The sequence below is a fragment of the Lissotriton helveticus genome, chromosome 12 (genome assembly GCF_964261635.1).
Source record: "Lissotriton helveticus chromosome 12, aLisHel1.1, whole genome shotgun sequence".
NCBI lineage: Eukaryota > Metazoa > Chordata > Amphibia > Caudata > Salamandridae > Lissotriton > Lissotriton helveticus.
In genome coordinates, this window is record NC_136073.1 from 144,481,553 (window position 1) to 144,504,049 (window position 22,497).

General features: G+C 46.2%; 1 protein-coding gene across 1 annotated transcript in view; it reads right to left on the reverse strand.

Annotated features, from left to right (window-relative positions):
* Positions 1 to 22,497, reverse strand: part of LOC144798477 (hydroperoxide isomerase ALOXE3-like) — a 632,103-nt gene that overhangs the window by 266,608 nt on the left and 342,998 nt on the right. The gene's annotated exons all lie outside the window — the stretch shown is intronic.

Below are 22,497 nucleotides of genomic sequence, written 5' to 3' on the forward strand. Positions count from 1 at the left end.
GCGGACGGATTCAGGTCCGTCCGCCATCATAATCGGCCCCTTAATGTGGTGTCTGTTATGGCCGGAAATCGGAGCAGAATCTTTTTCTAATACCATGCGCTTGGCTAAGGACGTAATGTTTAATTAGTTCTGAGGCAAAAATGTTCAGCCAAAAATAATGCTCGTTGTTGGTGCAGCGCTGAGCATGCTGTTTACTTAACTTGTTTCAGGGCTCTTTTAAATGTTAAACTAATTGGTAGCATTTAAATTTACCTTAGTCTCCGGTGCAAACGCCAAACACTCGTATCTCTTGTAGCTAGCTTGATGCATGTGGATTGCAGCTCTGAAGTCTCGCATGATTTCTAGCGTGACTTGGTTTCTAAGGATTCTGGGAGTGGTAGTTGGATTGAACCTGCTCGAAATTTGGTGTTCCGCATACGATCTGGATGTAGTGATTCCAGGGGTTTATCCTTTAAGGAAATGTTGTTTGAAAGAAGGACAGAAAAACGGGCTTCTTGTCTGAAAAAAAGGCACTTACTGTCTGATTTGAACTATTGTATATGGCTGGCGAAACTTTGTTAAATATACTGATATTGGTTAGGACTACTATATTAGAAGTCTTTCCAGGGGAAGAGTGGATTTAGCCGAATAAGTGACTTGATAATTTTGCAGAATGAGTTATTCATAGATGGTAAATTTCAGAGAGTTCATTTAAACCGTCTACCGCTGTGTTAAATGTTATAATTAACGTACCTTCTCTTTGTGATAATTTTTCATCCAGGTCGCCTCCTTGTACATCTTTTTCGACCTTTGAAATTATTGTCCAGCGCAGTTCTTGTTCGGTGTGGGAGTTAGCAATCCAATGGTTAACCAGGGGAGATGTTCAACATTTTTTCTGATCCTTGATTTGTGTTGCGAGATGCGATTTCTTATCTCCTGATTGGTTTTGCCAATATATACTTTTTGGCACGGGCAAGTAATTCCGTAGATAACGTACTTTGACTTGCAGTTGGTAAAGCTTTCATGCTTCCAAAAAATTCCTTTATGGCTGAACAGTTCACCTTCTGTTGTTGAGCTGCAGCAAACGCAAGTGCCCAATTTATGTTGGCCTTTGATGGGTGGCAAATTCATAAAATCGCGTACTGTCGGTGTTGGTTCTCTTGGTAAAGCTGTACGCACAATCTGGTTTGCAATACTCCTAGGCAAACAGTGGTGTTTCTTGCAGTTTGGAATCCAAATTTTGGACCAGATGCCAATTACTCCTGATCTGTTTTTTTAAGCCAATGGGATGTTGAGCAGAAGGTTGAGACGCAGACTATTCAGTCCATGGGTTTGTTTGGTTTAGGTTCTAATAGTACTTCTCTGGGGGTCCACCATGCTAGTTTGATCGCCCGTTTGAGCAGTTTTTTTGGGTAAACCCTAGCAAGCAGGTTATCTTTTAATTTGCTTGCATGGTAGAAGAACCCGTCTTTGAAGGAGCTGTGTACCTGATTCTCAAGAATTGGCCCACCGGTAGATTATCTTTTAAGCTGTGCAGGTGATTGCTGGTGTAGTGGAGGGATTTATTCCTATCTGACTTTTTCTTGTATAAAGTCGTTTTTAAACCTCCTTTGGAGGGGTATATTTGGACATCAAGAAACTGTAGTTTGTTTTTTGAGGGATTTAGGCTGAACTTAATGTCTACTGTTTGGTGGTTCAACCATTCGTGGAATCTATGTAATTCTTCTTCAGGACCGGACCAAATCATAAAGACATCATCTTTGGGTTATTTTGATGAATGTATGTGTCCTCGTATTTTGAGATAAACAGAACCGCTAGCTCTGGGGCAAAGGGGCAACCCATCGCACGCCTTTGACCTGGTAGTAGAAGTCTTCCTTGAATTTGAAATAGTTTTTTTAAGAGCCATTTTGGCTAGATCTAGAATGAAATTTGTAGGCACCTTAATCGGTCTCATTCGTTCATCCAGAAATAGTTGTAATACTGCCAGACCCTCGTCTTGAGGGATCTGTGTATAGAGGGAGACCACATCCATACTCACTAATAGATCTCTCTGTTCGTTGAATTCCATCATTTCAAGTTGGTTAATAAAATCCATTGTATCTCTTATGTAGGATGATTTTACTTGACTCGTAAAAGGTTTGAGGCAGAAATCTACAAATTTTGAAACCGGTGCAAACAGGGATTCACACCCCGAAACTATTGGTCTTCTGGGCGGATGGTGTTCCTCCTTATGAACCTTTGAAAGGACGTAAAAAATTGGTGTCTTAGGGTGTTTTGTTTTGGAGATAGTCAAATTCTTTCTTCCCCAGAAATCCATTGTCAAAGCCAATTTGTAAGATTTTAAAGAGTTCACCTTGCAACTCCCAGGTAGGGTCTTTAGCGATTTTTTTGTAGCATTGATCATCTGAAAGCTGCCATCTGACTTCCATCGTGTATTCGGGTATTCCCCAAATTACTATAGACCCGCCTTTTTCGGCTTGCTTGATAACGATCGAATGGTCATTTTTTAGATTTAATAATGCTTCTCTTTGTGGTTTTGTCATGTTGTATTTAATGAAGCTTTGTCTTGTTTTTTCTTTTGCCGCAATCACCGATAAGATCGTCCTTTCAAAGGTGGTAATGTCTTTAGGTATTTTACTTGATGGTGGACAAAATTTAGAAGGTCTTTTTAATCCTATTGTTTCAGTGCTTTCTTGTTGCTCTTGGCCTGAGAAAAAGGTGGTTAGCCTGATCTTTCTACACAATTCGAGGAATTCTGTTTTCATCTGAACAGAGTTTGTGAATCTCGTTGGGACAAAAGATAGCCCTTTTTCCAATGCACAGATTTCTGTGTTTGTCAAGATTTTCTCTGATATGTTATAGATAGAGGTTTCTTTTAGTTTCTGTATGTTTGTTGTCTCGTGGACATCTCCCATGGTGGATCGTTGAACCTTGTTTCCCCGTGTGTTTTTTGTTGACCTCTCCCTAAAATGGGCTGCTGTTGTAATTGAGGATTTTGTCGGAAATTCTACTGAAAATTGCCTCTTCTATTAAACCCTGTTCTATTTTGGCCGTCGTCAGTTTTACTCCCACTTGATGATGAAGATGTATCTGAGAAAGTGATGAAATTATTTCTCGATCTGCCTTGTTAGTGTGACAAATAAAGTCTTGAATCAGCTCTTGTATAGAAATCCTGCTGCAAATAAGGGTAAGCCTTTTCTAGGGAGAAGTTTTTTTTGTCTTTTTCAAATTTGGTTTCTTTTTGATTTATTGTGAAGTCTTTAAACTCCAAGATGGCAAATATTGCATGATCCACAGGTGAAAAAACCTGTGGGTGGTGGGGGCATCCAACCAATCGTGTTTTTTTGTGTAGGTTTAATATAATTTCTCATAATCATATTCCCTATTGTGGGGCTCCTTCTGTTATTCTTGGCACCTCCCCTATGTTCTCAAGTAAACCTGGCACCCCCTTGAGCATGTGCCAATTCTTCTTGAGCACCCTGTAAATCTTGTCCTTTTGAACATTGTAGGTCGTTATAAATGTCAGCGGTCTCTTGGTATCTTTTTTGGTTTTAGAAACTAGTGTGGTATCTCTTTGGATCTGCAAGACTTTACTTAGAGCTTTGTCCAGTGTCTTTTTCTGGTAGACCCTGGTTCTGAGTCTACCATATAATTTGTTCACTTCCTCCTTAAAATTATTATCTGTGCTACAGTTTCTCCTGATCCTTACCATTTCTCCAAATGGTATACTATAGATGACTGATGCCGGGTGCGCGCTATCAGCCCTCAAAATAGAGTTTGTGGCCGTGCTTTTCCTGTAAAGTTTGCTCTTAATGGACTCCCCTTCTACAAATAATTCTACTTCCAGATTCTCAATCTTACTGTGCTGGAAAGTCATTGTTAGGGTAATATTGAAGTTAGAACAGTACGATAGATAGTACAGTACACCGTAAGAATATATCGTCGGATTCCTTCACCATCCTTGAATTTGATTTTATGTTGCTTTGACCTTATCCTCCAGAGCAACTGTGTGGAATTATTGTTGTCATTTAGTCACACCGCAATGAAAACCACACAGCCCGGGGGAAGAAGGTTAGGGTTTGAAAATTGGATGGAATAGGGTTTTTTTGGAAAGTTTTGTGGAGAGAGGAAAAAAAACACAGCATGGGCAAACAACAAATGAAGAAAAACAAACCTTTGGATACCATGATATCCATAAAACTTTTATGGGACATAAAGGAAGTGCACTACTGCATGCATGAATTTGTAAATGGATGGTTAGGTTACTGGAAAGTAGTACTTACTACAACTTACTAACTATGAAGAAAAGAAACAATATTTGACGGTACAGGGCTGCAGTAATTACGCAATTTCACTTGCCTATTTGCCCTCAGAGAGAATAAACACTAGTACATTAAATTAGTTTTAGAAATAGAAATGAAACTTATCAAATAGCTGGAGGGATGAATTTGAAGCAGAGAGCTAACAAACGCACAGAGTCACACTCATAAAAGTTTACAACAATAACATTATTTAAAAGATAAGGGGAAGTGAAGAGGATACTGTAACTGTATGTTGTAGTTGTCCTGTTCATTTTGGGAAGTTGCATGCATCCAGCCATTCCTCTTATTCGCGGTACTCCTCTATTCCATCTGACGCTCCGTCGATCAATCTTGGTGACCAGACAGACACACTGTCCACTGCCTGCCTGGCGGATGCGGAATTGTGGATCGCTAACGGTAATCCTGAGTTAATCATTTTTCCCATCGCACAGGGAAAAAGCCGGCCTGTAATTGGTGATGGAAAAACAGGAAGTGATATTAAAAAACACCGCGGAGAAAAAAATATAAGGAACGGTGTGTAGTGCAAAAATAACACTTTCAGTTTCAGAGGCGACAGTATTACATACAAGCATCATTTCTAAAGAGGATAGCAATTAGCACACAGCAGGCCAGGGCCATGCAGACGGTCAAGGCAGACACCACTGAGTGAAGCAACCTGATGTAGCATACCTCTTCGACACAGACAGACAAAGCATATCTAATTGTATGCAGCAAGCCACATAGCCGCAATTTTACATGAACTGCTGTCTGGGCTCTGGCATAACAACACTACACTGGCTCGACCACTCCATACCACAACTAGACAGACATGTAGTTCTGCTGTAGTTGTTGTTGACTCGTTTACCTGTTTGCCACTCACGAAATAGCCATAGTTCTTCTGTAAACCCACGATGATGATCCATCCATCCCAGTGAGTGACTGTAAAGAAAAAAGATATTATGTAAGTATGATCATCAAGACTCATCATTCATCATCATGGTATATTGGCAAACTCAATGTTGTTCATGCAGTCGCAGTCTACACACACAGTGATTCCAAGGACATTATACATATTAAAAAAGGCAACGTAGTGGCCCCTGCCGTAGAAGTACAATTTGAATTAAACAAGGTAAAAAAAAACAGAGTAGACTTGAGTTACATTTAGTGTGTAAAAGATTAAATAATAAAAGAAGACATATGATTCATTTCATGTACAACAAACAAACAGCAATTGCTTTCATAAGAACCAGACAGCCAGTGCTGTCCACTGCTTGCCATCTCATTATTCATTACCTGTTCCACTTTTTTGTCCGCATCTTTTTGTTCTTAAAGTGAAGGCCCACAGGGCAGCCTCTCGTGTCACTGTCAATTTCTGAAGTAACTGTCAGCAATCAGCATATTGTCAGTAATTCCAGTCCCACTTCTTTTGATGGGACTCGTCTATAAAGCAGCAGTTTCTTCATTCTGCATATTACAGCCATCTGCCTTGAGGGAAATGGATAGGGGGAGTCTGGAGGAGGAGGATAGAGGAGCATGACTGGTTTGTGAACTTGTGAACTTCAGGATTGGCGGCAGTGGCACCTTCAATAAGGAAATAAGACAAAGAAAGTGCTGCTGATGGATTTGATGTGATTAGAGTTTTGTTGTGCTAAAAGTTGCAAAACAAAGAAAGACACACAGGAGTAAAAATGAGTAAGGAGTCAGGACAAAAAAAAAGGGAGTCACTTTCAGGCCTAGGTGTCAGGGAAGTAGAGCTCATCCTCAAACTCTGTGAATTGAGACGGGAGTAGGTCAGCTAACAGAGAAGAACTTCTGTCACCTAATTCGGTGTCCTCTTCTTCCTGCGCGGATTCACGTATTTTATAATCTGGTGGAATGAAGTGCTGATTCATCTTGATCATTGTTAACCTCTCCACATTTTTGGGCGAGAGGCGGGTCCTTTTTGAAGTTACAATGGCACTAGCAGCACTGAAAACACGTTCTGAAGACACGCTTGCGAGTGGGCAAGACAAATGATTTAGAGCCAGCTTGGTGATCAGTGGCCATTGACCCCTTTTCCCGAACCAATACAGCAATGTGTTGTGATCAATGTAGACATCTGTTGGGTCATCCAGATAGGCCTGCACCATCCACTGAAGGTCATCCAGGGCTGCTCCACTTTGCATACCATCTGCGGCCTTTGCATCAGCACTGGAACGAGCAAACCCTTGATGAGTTATCCAATCCGCTTCCGACAATATTATGGCTGAGCCTGGTGCAGGTGAGGATGATGATACGGTTGCTGGTGTAGGTAACGGCTATGAGGGAAAGTGACTGCTTCGGCCACAGAAGTGGGCCTTGATGCCGGATGGCCTGCTGATGCAGTAGTACTTCTGCCGGTTCCTTAAATTTTCTGCCGCTCTTTTTCGAACCAAGTGGCTGACAGAGCTTGCCAATGTTTTTACTTTGAAACATCTGCTTCAGTGAAAGGAATGAATGCTTTGCTGGCCTGTGCCTTTTTGTACTGTGGATCCAGAATAGTGGCACAAATGTAATGTTGTTCTGTATGTCTTTTTTTAAGCCTTTCATTGTCAACTAGGTGAGTTAACAAGCTCTCCGCCAACGGATATGCGTCTTGCTTGTCAGTATCATCTTTGAACATTGAAGACACCGCCTTCAGTTGGTGCTGTAGCATGCGCAACAATGGGATAGCTTTGCCCAAAGTACAGTCCTCCCTACTGACTTCACGCGTGAGGACCTCAAAAGGACGAAGCATGTCTGGCAGGCTTTTAACTAGGTCCCATTCCTCCAACTCTAGCCTCATGTCTTTCATAGAAGAACCCAGTGCAAAGACATACTCATTGATTACCAAGCACTGCTCAGACAGACGCTCAAGCATGTAGAAGGTTGAGTTCCAACGTGTTACCACCTCCTGGATGAGTCCTCTGACTGGCCCTCTACGGTCATGTTGAAGTTTCCTTAGCTGCTTCCGGGCCTTAAAAGAATGGCTGAAATGTGTGCAGATTCTTCGGCAGGTGGTCAGTAACTTGCTGACTGTGTTTTCTTTTTTCAAGAAATCTTGAACAACAATGTTAATACTGTGCGCCAAACACGGCATTCTGAAATAGCCACCATCATTCATGGCCCTAACTATATTACTACCATTATCCGTGGAAACATAACCAATCATGCACATTCTTGGATGTAGCCATTCAAAGACCTTACTGTTAAGCTCCTCCAAAATGTTTACTGTAGTATGAGATTTCTCCATGGCAAACATGGCTACCGTTGCATGTTTCCAATTAGCTTGAAAAATTGTGGCAGGGTCAACACCTGCAGACATCTTTTCTCTAACCCCTGCAAAAGAGACCCAGTATGCAGTGATGCACATGTAATCAAGGGCTTGGAAACTGGTCCACATGTCTGTTGCCAGGTGGATAGTGTGAACAGCACTCCTCTGCAAAGCTGCCCCAATCACCTCCAGCACATCTTGATGTAGTGCTGGAACCGCAACTCTGGCAAAATAGGACCGGCTAGAAACCTTTCATTTAGGGCAGACTGTTGCCACAAATTGTTGAAAACCCACCCCTTCCACGAAAGAAAAAGGGAGAAGGTCAAGCGCTAACATTTTAGCCAGCATTGCATTATGCAGACGTGCTGTTGGGTGGTTGCGTTCAAATGGCCCCTCCGAGCAAAACATGCTTTTAATGGTGGTCTGGACCATTTTCATATGTGATGAGGATGCAAACCTCTTCAACCCAGTTAGACTCATTGATGTACTTTATCTCATTGGTGTCTCTACCAGACTACTGTGCCTCCTTGATGTTGTTGGGGTAGAGGAGGGTGTGGGCGCTACCACTGCAGTGCTGCTGCCAGGAGTTCTGTGTGTACCAGAAAAAATGTCTCTCAGTTGTTCACCTCCCCCCTACACGATCAGCTCCTCTTCGTCATCAGATGCTGTGGAAAATGGCTAAAATTAGGTATATATAAGCGGCGTTCATTTATGTTCACCACAGCCACTGTTGAAAGTAAAGTGAAAATCGTGAAACAGTGGCCACGCCATCTTGTCCCTTTTATGCCCCTTCACGTGCGCGTAAGCAGCAGCCATTTTGTGTGCCTTGGCCTCTCTGCCCACTGCCAATAGCCTGCACGTCTCTCCCCCCCACTTACCGGCCTCGCAAGCTTCCCCCGCGCCCTGCCAGCCCCCGCTCTCTCCTGCCTGGGCCATAAATGCACCTCCAGCGCGACCCTGCCTCAGAGCCACATCCCGTGCTGAACCCCCGCACTCCTTTCATCTCACTCCTTTTGATAACCTCTTCCTCCCTGCCCGATTGTCCGACCTGATCCCAGGCCATCACCTAGCCCAACAGATGTAGTTTATTGCCCCCTACAGTAGGAACTCACCCCATCAAAGGAGCGGGGATTAATCAACGCTTTCGCACCCCGAAGATCCGACTGATCACACACATCCCCGTTCCCAGCGGAATGTCCAGCTGCGCGATAACCACCACATGCTGAAATCGGGGTGGGAACTCTACTGTAGATGTGTGTGGGAACGGGCCTGGACCGGGGATTCCGAGGATGTCTTTTCTGTCCTTCAAAGAAACATTACGGATGCAATGTATGTAATAAAGCCATAAACCTGTGTATAAGAGGCCAGGCCTCAGAGATGCGGTTAGAGCACCTCGAGAAGATACCCTGTTGTCTGATCCGACGTGTTCTGCTCCGTCGGAATAAACTCCTGTTTCCTGCCTTCCTGTCTCCAGCGCCTGCCTCTTTGTTTGGTTATCTTGAATGGTATGAGAGGCGGCTAACGCCGGGCAAATACTGAAGGGTTCTTGGTCGAATTCGGCCCTACCTTTTCACAATTGGCGTCCCAAACGTGGGGCCCATCAGCGACACGTGGATCCAATGGGAGAGGTCCCAACGACAGAGTGAACGACTGCAACGATCGGGAAGTGCACCTGCCCGATAGACCCTCGTCTGGCAGCCGATCATCCGAACTTCACTGGTTCCGAGCAGACCTCTCTCGAGTGATCTACGGTCCTGACTGGGAACCATCAGGAGTGCCACAGCAATTACGGACAATAGAGGATGATCAGGCGCTGGAAGCGGAAGACGAGAAACTGTCCATACGGTCCGGGTAAGGTCGTGTAACACGACGAATTGCGAATTGATTGTTTGATTGTTTGAAAATACTAGTATTACTCATTTGATTGTTTCTGAGAGATTCTCTGTCTGCAAACAGGGAAGAATAGGAGTATTCTCTCTTTGCAGATACTGAAGGGTAGGTAACGCAGGCTTTTGCCCCCATTGTAATCCGTCGTGCCTGCTTCCCTCTCCTTTGATTGATTGTTATCCAAGCATTTACTGTTTTGGAATTGGTTCTCTTTGGATCATTCTCTATTTGCAAACAAGCACAGAGTCGCAATACTCTGTTTAGTCTTTGCAGATAGTGAAGGATAGGTAACGCAGGCATTTGCCCCCTTTGTAATCCGTCGTGCCTATTTTTATCCCTCATTTGATTGATTGTTTGTCCGAACATTGACTGTTTTGAATTGGTTCTCTCTTTGGGTATTCCCTATTTGCGAATACTGTAGAATAGAAGTATTCTGCCTAGTCTCCGCAAAGTAGTGAAGGATAGGTAGTGCAGACTTTTATCCCCATTGTAACCCGTCATGCCTATCTTCTCCCCATTGTTCAGTAGTTGGTTCAGCCCGGACCGTTATTAGACGTAGATCATTCGGCTCCACCGGAGGACACCCCTAATAAAAAGGACATGTCTATAAAAACAAGGATTAGCCGCTGTATCGTGCTAGCAAACTATAACATAAAAATCGTTACGAAAAACGAAAGGAATCGAGCAAAATCAGTAGGCCACTGATGGGATCTTTTTGACCCCGCTAAAATAGAAACATTAGGAACAACCCCTCATGAGAAATATGAAACTAGTGAGAAGAGCCGAGCTCGACGCCATGATGGCCGCAAGACAGCTAGGCTCCGCCGCCCACCCCGCCCAAATAACGACAAACCCTATGCAAATATTATAAATATATACAACACTCCAGCAAAGTAATATGTTAAAATGTTTTATTATACAACTATTTACATGGCAGCCGGCTGCAACATCAATTTGCCGTCTGCTTGGCGCTGTTCCTGTCCCTCCTTCTTTGGAGTGGCAATGTTGGGCTACTTTTTGGTTGGCTTTGGGCTGTAGAAAGTCTACGGAAGCCATCAGCCAGCGAGGTAGCGTCGGTGGCGGCCTGGGGTGGAGGACCGTTATGCGAATAGGCCGGAGGCTACACCACGCGCCGAGGCACGTCCCCGGATCGTCCAGAGGTGATGTCCAGCAAGGTGTGTGCGGGGGATGCCTTGCTGATGGCTCCCCCCTTTGTTGCCTGGTCGAGCCTTTTTTTATACCTGCGCGAGGAGATGGCGTGGGGCGCCCGCGGAGAAGCGGCACGGACGGCCACCCCTCCCCCTCCAGGTGGAGGTTCCTACCCCGCACCGAGACTGCCATTAGCGTTCCACTCAACGAGCCCCCGCGGTTGACTGGCCGGGGGACCCGCTCCGGTGGCCGTGGTGAAGGGCGCCTGCTGGGGGGGGCTCTCAAGATGGCGGCCGGCTCCCCGGATTTGGGCCTGGTCCACTAGGATGGCTCTGGGCTACCATGGAACTCGGATGCTTGCCTGCTCGGGCATGAGCCCCACTCTTGAAGACGTCCTCTCAGTTTTAAAGATTCTACGAGAGTCGTTGGCCCTCGACTCCTGCGGGCTTCCGGTGGGGGCAACCGCCACTGTTGCTCGACTATCCCCCATGGATATGCCGCTGCCCCGGGCGACCGCCGCCTTACCCACATCTGGTGCCGTAGGAAAGACTGATTCAGTGCATCTGTGGAGGGATACGCCTGCTGTCCCGCTCTCCAGAGTGGCCACAACGCTGTCACAAGATGGTGGTGCTCTCATGCTGACACCAGCTTTTGTCCGAATTACTAAAGAGACACTGTAGACTTCCAACTCGATCAGCTCCGGTGGGACCTCAGCGTGACCCGGTAGGGAAGATTTTGCCTTCCTCGCCTTTAAGTCGCGGTTCATGCCGCCTGTCCTTTCTGCTGGCGTTAACGGAATCTTTTTGAACTGCCGAAAGGGATTCTGGTCCGGCTGCTAGTTATTGGAGGCATTTAAACTATACTCCGGACCCGCCTGGCCTCGACCAAAATGGCGCCAGTATGGGCGGGACTCCTTATGACGATTCTAGTTACTTAGCCTTGATGTTATGAGGGATGTATGCGGTCTTTGTGCACATGGCGGGCGGGAAAGGGTACTGACTGAGCATGCGGACAACCCTATTGATGTCGGGTTTTTACTATTGATTATTGTATTATTAAAGCTCCGAAGTAATGTTACTCGTGATACTCGCCCATGGTGTGCGTATGGACGATTTTATTGTAACTGATCCTGTTATACTTTCAATTATAAAATCAACCTTCACTGATCCTGCAACCGTTTGTCACGTTTAGTTTTTTCAATTAAATGGCTCGCTCGTTACGTACTCCTATACTACAGTGTAAACTCTCCTTACCTCATGCGCTTCCCGTCTGCCCCGTGGCCGGCCTGTATGGTTGGAGGCCCGTATTTGAATGCTGACATTTTTACAATCAAGGTTTTAAAAGAAAAATATATATGGAACTAGCATCATAACAGTCATTTAGATTGATAGGGTTTTTTAATACCATGCTCTGCGAACAGGAACGACCTTATACCACCGTAAACCATTCCTTTTTCCTCGAATGAAAACATGAATCCGTCACCCCCCCACCTTATACTGAATACCCCTGGCCTTTGACCCTCTCCTACATGCGGTCTGTGCTACCGCCCTCGGGCGATCTATGTAATGAACAGACTACCATTGGTTATCTTTGCCACACTACCAGTTCCTCTGGGCTTCAAATGCCGAGACATTAGGGACTGCATCCCAGAGAGATAAGTCAAGTACGTGGTAAGTAAAAACATTTTCGTGTTTATGCGCACTGATGTGCTTTGAACGCTGCCCCCCCCCTCTTTTTCTTTTTGCAGGTTACATCGGAATTTCAGCTGAAGTATGGAGAAGACCTAAAACCGCACCGTGTTCCACGCGAGGAAAATAGGCTAGCTCTGTGAGACGGTACATTATATGTAGGAGCTATCTCTGGGAGCGTGAAAAAAATTGTATGGTATGAATGTGCGCATGGGCCCTGATTTGTACGGTATGAATGCGTATGTGTGGCGCACGTCTGGGCCAATAAAAGAATGCTTTTTGTATGATTGAGGCGTTGATCGAACGGTTAATGGGATAGGAAAATTAAGCTCGAACATGGTACCTGCATGTGAACGACGAATAAAAATATAGCACTTTCCTTACTTAGGAACGACTCTCTCTGGAGCTAGCGAATGAGAGAGTGGCCTACACCAGAAACTTGAAGGCTTATTTCAGTACGACGAACCCAACCCCAACCGATATCCCAAATGTACACCCAAAATAATGCGCACCAGTGAGTCAATTTATGTGCTGACTAAATAAGAAAAGTTAAGAGTACACCGGGTTGGGGTTCATCCAAAATCCCCCTCAGCCCAGATATTAGGGATATTGTTATTTTTTAGATTTACCCCTTCTTCTTCCACCCTTATAGAAAAGTCAGAATTGTACCATTGCACGTCCAACTGACACCCCTCCTTTACCTCAGCTTGGATCATCATTTGCTAGATGTTGGAAGACCCCACCGTGAGTATAAGCGCGACTGGATTAGTGTCCGACCAATTAAAAAGGAGTAAGTATTTTTGAAGCGAGGTTACCAACAAAAATTGTCTACCATTAGGAAGGAAGGAGAACAAAGAGCTCGACCCCCAAAATGAATTAAAGGGAATACTGAGAATACGCAACATGCATGACAAAGTCCTTTTGCCCAAAATAGCTCTGTGTTCTGTCTTAGGTTTCCGTACTTGATGTATGTACTGTCGCACCCTATCTGGTATTTGTGTGTACGTAAACTATGAATTTATGTTTTCCCTCAGCTTGTGTTTTATACGTAAAACTGACCCGTACTGTTCTATGTGTGTGTGCACTGAATAGCCTATTATTATACAAGTTTTTCTCTCTCTCTCTTTGTGTTGTACGTGTACTAATTGCCTATTTGGTGCACACGACGCTCTCTCCCTCTGAGGGCTCCCTTGCTCCCTTTTGAATAAATGACGACACTGTACCTCGCCGGTACAGGTATAATTGGCTTTAGACACGACAGTGTTTGAACAAATTGACAGAAACAAAACGATCGTATTTTGCCATATTACTACCTCTCCTGTCTGTAAAATGATGGAACTTAATTGGCTGAGAAAGAAAGGACAGGTAAGACGACTAATGTCCCCTAATCTGACCCTTAAAAGGGAACTATATGTCAGTGGCTTTTGTTTTAGTGCTTTAGTAACACCACCCTCATCATTCGGATTACCACCGCCCATTGCACAAAAGTAGAATGTCCGAAACATCCCCGTTTTTCCAGAATGGTCCCAGTTCTGTAACCAGCCGTCCCAGAAAATCTTAAAGACTGTAGCTGATGACCTTGTTTTTTAAGATAAATCGTCTAAAACTGATAAAAGTTAGCAGTTGCTGTCAGAAAAGAAAGAGAAAAAAATGCTTAACGTATGTCCTTCCCTGGAAAAAGTAGCTGTAAGCCCATGATAATAAGCACTTCACACTTTTTATGAATTAGCAGACCTTGAAGAAAAATATAGCTCAACAGGATTTGTTTAAGAAAAACACAAGTCTCTACTGGGGGAGCCGGTTTTGAATTCGATGTACCATGTAATTGTTGGATATCAGACTTCTTGCCACGCTCGCGAATATAACAGGAATAAACACCAGACAGACATGATGTTTGAAACTAGAAAGATACTTGCAGACCTGCACCACAGCAATGATGCATGAGTTAACAGCATACACCGATGTAAGGATCACTAAACATCCACCCTATCGTGACCAATAAACGTTTCCCCTACTACTTGGGGTTGGGAGAGAAATTAAAGTGTGTAAACATCTTCCCCTGCCAGTTCTCTAAGACTTGTTTTTTTGTACTCATTTAAAGATAACGTGCGGTCGTCGGAGGAGAGGGGCCGGACGTGACAGCCTGGCTGCAGATCGGGGAATATCTATGACCTCGACCAAGGTGGAGCCACAGAGCAAAGAGTTGCGGGACAAGGCACCATTCTCAACGTGGAAAGTGAAGGAAAGAAGGGCTGTCCAGAAGCCCCTGCATGTTGATTAGCTCGTGCCGAAAGTCCCAGCCCATTGTGCCCGATTGATGGGCCCACTTGCTTGAAATTTCTGGCCTCCTTGGTCCGTTTCAGACCTGATCCCACTCCACCCTCTTTTCCCTCGGCCTCCCAAAGCACGCCCCCATCACCCCTTTTTCCATATGGAGTTTTTGAACTTGAATTAAAGAAGAAGCACAGCACAAAAGATAGAATAGGGTTTGTCCCGAAAGAAGAACGGAATACGGGTACCCCGACTAAAGTACCTATGGTAGATTAGTTAGGTACCAGGACAAACAGGACTGTGGTCTGAGAGCAAAGAGTGGCCACACCCTGCGACGCGAAATCTGAATCCAAGCTGGACGCATAGCTCCACCGCCGGTGCTCAACAGTGCCAACGAAAGAAGAAGAACAATGAGAGCCTACCAGTGATGGCTCGCTGTAATAAGACACTGGAAAGACGAACCCTTTTTTTTAACATTACCACCCCTTGACTGTCACTTGTATTAATTTGAATTCCTCTCCCAACCACTTTGTATTGATTAATCACCCAATTGAGCTTTCAAAACCTTACATCGGTCACTTTCAACTGTACATGGATAACTAAGAAGGCGTTAACTCTGTATCTTGATGATTGTAGAACACCAGTTATGCACACGAACATGCTGTCTAGTTTTGACCCCCATGGAGTCCAGACCTCAAGTGATAATAGCCCTTATCCTGCCAGAACATTTTTGTATGACATCTTGTTTGTATTCGAACGAATCTCCTACATCTTCTAAAGTAATGTCCCCGCCTCCAAGGTCTAACGTATGACGCAGCTAATGTAATTTTGTATACACTGTCTCCCCGCCCATCACATTGACTACATATGGTTATGTGCGATTCTGTCTGCATTGATAGCAGAATTATTTCCATCTACCTGTAATGCATATGGGCTACCAAAGCGAATTGTATAACTAATATCAGCTTGTACATCCTCACCTATGACATAAACAGAAATTAACTAACTTATGATAAAAACTGGGGACTGTGGAAAATGGCTAAAATTAGGTATATATAAGCGGCGTTCATTTATGTTCACCACAGCCACTGTTGAAAGTAAAGTGAAAATCGTGAAACAGTGGCCACGCCATCTTGTCCCTTTTATGCCCCTTCACGTGCGCGTAAGCAGCAGCCATTTTGTGTGCCTTGGCCTCTCTGCCCACTGCCAATAGCCTGCACGTCTCTCCCCCCCACTCCCCGGCCTCGCAAGCTTCCCCCGCGCCCTGCCAGCCCCCACTCTCTCCTGCCTGGGCCATAAATGCACCTCCAGCGCGACCCTGCCTCAGAGCCACATCCCGTGCTGAACCCCCGCACTCCTTTCATCTCACTCCTTTTGATAACCTCTTCCTCCCTGCCCGATTGTCCGGCCTGATCCCAGGCGATCACCTAGCCCAACAGATGTAGTTTATTGCCCCCTACAATAGGAACTCACCCCATCAAAGGAGCGGGGATTAATCAATGCTTTCGCACCCCGAAGATCCGACTGATCACACACATCCCCGTACCCAGCGGAATGTCCAGCTGCGCTATAACCACCACATGCTGAGATCGGGGTGGGAACTCTACTGTAGATGTGTGTGGGAACGGGCCTGGACCGGGGATTCTGAGGATGTCTTTTCTGTCCTTCAAAGAAATATTACGGATGCAATGTATGTAATAAAGCCATAAACCTGTGTATAAGAGGCCAGGCCTCAGAGATGCGGTTAGAGCACCTCGAGAAGATACCCTGTTGTCTGATCTGACGTGTTCTGCTCCGTTGGAATAAACTCCTGTTTCCGGCCTTCCTGTCTTCAGCGCCTGCCTCTTTGTTTGGTAATCTTGAATGGTATGAGAGGCGGCTAACGCCGGGCAAATACTGAAGGGTTCTTGGTCGAATTCGGCCCTACCTTTTCACAATTCAAATACCATTTCCTGCCAAAAAAAATAATTAAAAAAATTGTGAAAAGGTAGGGCTGAATTCGACCAAGAACCCTTCAGTATTTGCCCGGCGTTAGCCGCCTCTCATACCATTCAAGATTACCAAACAAAGAGGCAGGCGCTGAAGACAGGAAGGCAGGAAACAGGAGTTTATTCCGACGGAGCAGAACTCGTCAGATCAGACAACAGGGTATCTTCTTGAGGTGCTCTAACCGCATCTCTGAGGCCTGGCCTCTTATACACAGGTTTATGGCTTTATTACATACATTGCATCCGTAATGTTTCTTTGAAGGACAGAAAAGACATCCTCGGAATCCCCGGTCCAGGCCCGTTCCCACACACATCTACAGTAGAGTTCCCACCCCGATCTCAGCATGTGGTGGTTATCGCGCAGCTGGACAATCCGCTGGGAACGGGGATGTGTGTGATCAGTCGGATCTTCGGGGTGCGAAAGCGTTGATTAATCCCCGCTCCTTTGATGTGGTGAGTTCCTACTCTAGGGGGCAATAAACTACATCTGTTGGGCTAGGTGATGGCCTGGGATCAGGCCGGACAATCGGGCAGGGAGGAAGAGGTTATCAAAAGGAGTGAGATGAAAGGAGTGCGGGGGTTCAGCACGGGATGTGGCTCTGAGGCAGGGTCGCGCTGGAGGTGCATTTATGGCCCAGGCAGGAGAGAGCGGGAGCTGGCAGGGCGCGGGGGGGAAGCTTGCGAGGCCGGGGAGTGGGGGGGAGAGACGTGCAGGCTATTGGCAGTGGGCAGAGAGGCCAAGGCACACAAAATGGCTGCTGCTTACGAGCACGTGAAGGGGCATAAAAGGGACAAGATGGCGTGGCCACTGTTTCACGATTTTCACTTTACTTTCAACAGTGGCTTTGGTGAACATAAATGAACGCCGCTTATATATACCTAATTTTAGCCATTTTCCACAATGCAATATCAATGTCTACATTTGGATATGTACTTTTGGCTTTCCGGATGTTACTTAGGTGTGTCTCCCACTGGATAATGTGGTGTTTTTGGAGATGACCTCTCTGGCCTCCGGTACCATAGTTGGTACCAAGCTTACCCCGACTAACTACTTCTTTACAAATCGAACAAATGACTAGGTTTTCCGCCTTTTTGCTAATATTAAAGAAGTCCCAAACTGGCGACTGGAGATTTCTGGTGGTGGTGGAGGTGCCACTTTCAATGCCAGATGAAGTGGAGGATGGGCATGGCTGAATGTGACTCTGTTGTGCACTTACAGCACCACTACTTGAGGTAATGGAGGTCGAGCTGGATGGAGGTCCCTTCAGGCCCTTCTGACGAGAAAATATGCTAGCTGTAGGTCGTGTTGGTATAGTAGTTACCTGTGTTGGTGGTGGTACCAGTGCCACGCCGCCCACATCCCGCTCAGCAGCAATTCGGGATAGGGTAAAAATATCTGTCTGCTGCATGCCCGCTGGGGCTGGAGTGACGACTGTGATGACTGGTTCGTCATCGTCAGACTGTTCATCAGCAGCAGAATCAACCACTTCTACTTCTTGTTCGTCGTCATCACCCATAAGTGAAAGCCTTGCGGGAACCTTCCTTTTAGGCTTAGCTTCCTTTGTCGGCTCATGGCGTGCCTCCCTCTCAGACTGCATTGGTGGCTTCCAATCAAGATCAAGATCATCAGAAGGAAGGGGGCTTAAAGAAGAACTTGTACTAGCCCTCCTTGACCTTTCTCTTGCTGGGGATCTGGAAGACAATGGATCATCAGGAGGAGTGGCTTGCTCGGATTATACCTCCGCTTGAATCTCGATTTCCTGATGTGCTCCTACTTCTGGAGGAACAAGCATTGTGGGCAGTTGTGCCTCTCCATGCGCCTCTCCATGCACCTCTCCATGCACCTCTACTTGCACCTCTACTTGCGCCACTCCTTGCGCCTCTACTTGCGCCACTCCTTGCGCCACTCCTTGCACCACTCCTTGTGCCACTCTTTGCGCCACTCCTTGCGCCACTCCTTGCGCCTCTCCTTGCGCCTCTCCTTGTTGCACCTGTGGTTGTCGTTGTGGCTGTGGTTGAACACTCGTCAGATGAGTTACACCCTGCGTGGATTGGATGCTACTTTCTTGTGATGAGTCAACGCCAACATCACTGGTCGATGGTGATTGAGCAATTAAAGTGGCTGCCTCTGTGGCACTCATGGCCTTTGGCCTAACTTGGCGTGGTGGCGCTGACACCAATGAAGCTGAGGTGCTGCTCCCAGCTTGGTCCCCGGCGGACACCGCTGCTGCAGTTTTTTCCCCCCAAAAAAGTGTCTGTGGGCATACCAGTCTCCTTGGTAAGTGGCGCCACTTGCTTCTTCTGCTCCTTCTTACTGGCAGTGGCACTGGCAACTTTCTAGGTAAAGGAGCTATGGCCACCTTTCTTTGGGCCCACCTTCTTCAGATGTCAGAACAGCAGGCCGCAGTTGCAGGAGTTGCAGAGTTGTCTGTGGCCACACATGACGTCACGTGACGTTGTGCTGCACACAACGCAGCAGGACTTCTTCCTGGCACTGAAGATGAACGATGAGTATGATTCGTGGTTCTCTTTGTGCACCTGAAGCAAAGCGATACAAAAGGGGATGATGGACGGAGCGCTTGAACAAATCAAACACTCAACTGGGGTGGCAGAGTGGGCTAAAGAACGGTGATGGATTAAACCCAGATCTTTTGCCTGGGTGTGAGTGTTTGATTGATTCAGATGCTCCGTCCATCACCACCCCCTTTTGTACAGCTTTTGGCCGCCATAAGTGTGGCAGGGTATGCTCAGACGGGAGTCCCTTGCTCACTTTGCCACTGGATTCAAGCAAGCCGAGCTGAAGATGGCTGGAATGCCAGAAACCGGTCCTCAGAAGCTTGTTTCCGGTCCAGGGAAGACATGGCTTGGCAGTTCGGGCTGGACTGTTCCCATGAGGCACATGGTCAGACTGATTTGCATATAGCCATGTCTGAACTGGGGTGGCAGAGTGGGCTAAAGAACGGTGATGGATTAAACCCACATCTTTTGACTGGGTGTGAGTGTTTGATTGATTCAGATGCTCCATCCATCACCACCCCCTTTTGTACCGCTTTTGGCCGCCATAAGTGTGGCAGGGTATGCTCAGACGTGAGTCCCTTGCTCACTTTGCCACTGGATTCAAGCAAGTCGGGCTGAAGACGGCTGGAATGCCAGAAACCTGTCCTCGGAAGCATGTTTCCAGTCCAGGGAAGACATGGCTTGGCAGTTCGGGCTGGACTGTTCCCATGAGGCACAGGGTGAGACTGATTTGCATATAGCCATGTCTGAACTGGGGTGGCAGAGTGGGCTAAAGAACGGTGATGGATTAAACCCAGATCTTTTGACTGGGTGTGAGTGTTTGATTGATTCAGATACTCCGTCCATCACCACCCCCTTTTGTACCACCTGAAGCAAAGGAAGCCAGAGGAACATCAGTTAAATAAATGTTGCATATGTCGTGCTTCAATTAATATTTGCAACTAGGCATTTATAAATTATTATTATTACAACACACCCAAAAACGGAAAGATCAAATATAAAAATTGCAATTATTTCTAATCAAAAATGGATGTTAACATTAATAGAAGAGAGACCCCACAGAAAGCCTTGGTCCATGCACCACTGACTACCCCTGGGCATAATGGATGAAACTAAGCAGGGCAGACTGGGTGCAGGCCTATGGCACAAAGCACACTGCCTGCCTTCAAAATGGCCCCTTGACCCCCACCAACATGGCCAGGCCCAGCCTGGACCAGGCCTCAAAATGGCCCCCACCCACATGGCCAGACCCCAACAACACCCCAAAAAATAAAAAAAAACACACAAAAATCACCACAATCCAATGCCATCCATGCCCTAAATGATGTTTAAATTCAAGAGACCCCATAGAAAGTCTTGGTCCATGCACCACTGACTACCCCTGGGCATAATGAATGAAAGCAGGGCAGACTGGGTGCAGGCCTAAGGCACAAAGCACACTGCCTGGCTTCAAAATGGCCCCTTGACCCCCACCCACATGGCCAGGCCCTGCCCGGAACAGGCCTCAAAATGGCCCCCACCCACATGGCCAGGCCCCAACAACACCCCAAAAAATCAAAAAACACACAAAAATCACCACAATCCAATGCCATCAATGCCCTAAATGATGTTTAAATTCAATAGACCCCACAGAAAGCCTTGGTCCATGTACCACTGATTACCCCTGGGCATAATGGATGAAAGCAGGGCAGACTGGGTTCAGGCCTATGGCACAAAGCACACTGCCTGGCTTCAAAATGGCCCCTTGACCCCCACCCACATGGCCAGGCCCTGCCTGGACCAGGCCTCAAAATGGCCCCCACCCACATGCCCAAGCCCCAACAACACCACAAAAAATCGCAAAACACACAGAAACCACCAAAATTCAATGCCATCCATGCCCTAAAGGATGTTTAAATTCAAGAGACCACACAGAAAGACTTGGTCCATGCACCACTGACTACCCCTGGGCATAATGGATGAAAGCAGGGCAGACTGGGCGCAGGCCTATGGCACAAAGCACACTGCCTGGCTTCAAAATGGCCCCATGACCCCCACCCACATGGCCAGGCCCTGCCTGGACCAGGCCTCAAAATGCCCCCCACCCACATGGCCAGGCCCCAACAACACCCCATAAAATCGGAAAAACACACAAAAATCACTACAATCCAATGCCATCCTTGCCCTAAATGATGTTTAAATTCAAGAGACCACACAGAAAGCCTTGGTCAATGCACCACTAACTACCCCTTGGCTCACTGGCTACTATGGCTTTACACGCACCCCAAAATTAAAAAACAATTCCACATATAACAGTGAGCTATTCAATTCCATGACATAAATGATATTTAAGTTCAACAAAACTCACAGAAACAGTTGTATCATGCACCCATGACTAACCCTGTGCCTACTGGATACTGTGCCTACCCTCAATATTTTTTTTTAAAGTTATGAAAAAGTTTAAAAATTGTAGTTGCAGCAACTGCAATGCTCCAAACAAACAACACCAACTTACTTGTAAAATCTCAAATCCAAAAGTAATCCAAAAGTGATCCAAACAAAAAGTCCTCAAATACAAATATCCAGCAGCAGCCACAAAAAGTAATCCTTCCAGCTCCAGATCCAAATGAAAAGTGACCAGGACATGGACAAAGCACTGGGAGGAGCCTGCTGGACAGAAACTGGAAGTTGGAGACTCTGGGGCACTTCCTTCCTCCCACACCCCCCAAAAATGAACTCATTGCACAAAAAAGTGCAGCCAAATGTCAATCTGAGGAGTTATTCTGATCCAAATCATCAATTTCAGAAGGTTTATGCTGCCTGTGGTAGATTTCTTGTGCAGAATTGCAATATTTGCAAGTTCGGGAAAGCGAGCTGTTCAAATCGCCCGCCTGAAGTTGGTTGCGCGTCGCAGCTACGTGTTCGCAATTGTTTACTCCCGCGATGCAGTGCAAGATGGCGGGCCACTATGACGTACTCGCGGTCGAAAAGTCTTGCGCGATCACGCAGCTAGATCCAAAATGGTGCAGCGCACGCAAACCGGGAGGAAAAACAACTTGGCGAACTCAGAATCACTGTAAGTCAACGCCGGGCACGCGAGACTGTATTTTTGAAGCGCGACCAAGCAGAAAAATCCACCAGCTTGTGACTTGCAGGTTTTGGGGCAAATTTGCGCGATTCGCTGACCACGAATTTGCCAAAAATTGCCAAATTCCGCAAGCGGAACGGATTTTCAGCCCAAACTTACTGGAGGGTGAGGCAAAGGGTAGCTTGGTTAACAACTGTGGGGGGCTGTGTGATTCATTTGTTGGAGAGCATATTTTAAGTCCCTATTTTCCAGAGCTATGCAAACACCCGGTGGAGTGTGAGTTCTCTGATCCCAGAGAGCTTGCATTGGAGGCAGACCTCTTGGTGGATTCCAGAGAGTCTGAGAAGGCATTGGGCAGTGATCTCAAAAGGAGTGGCAC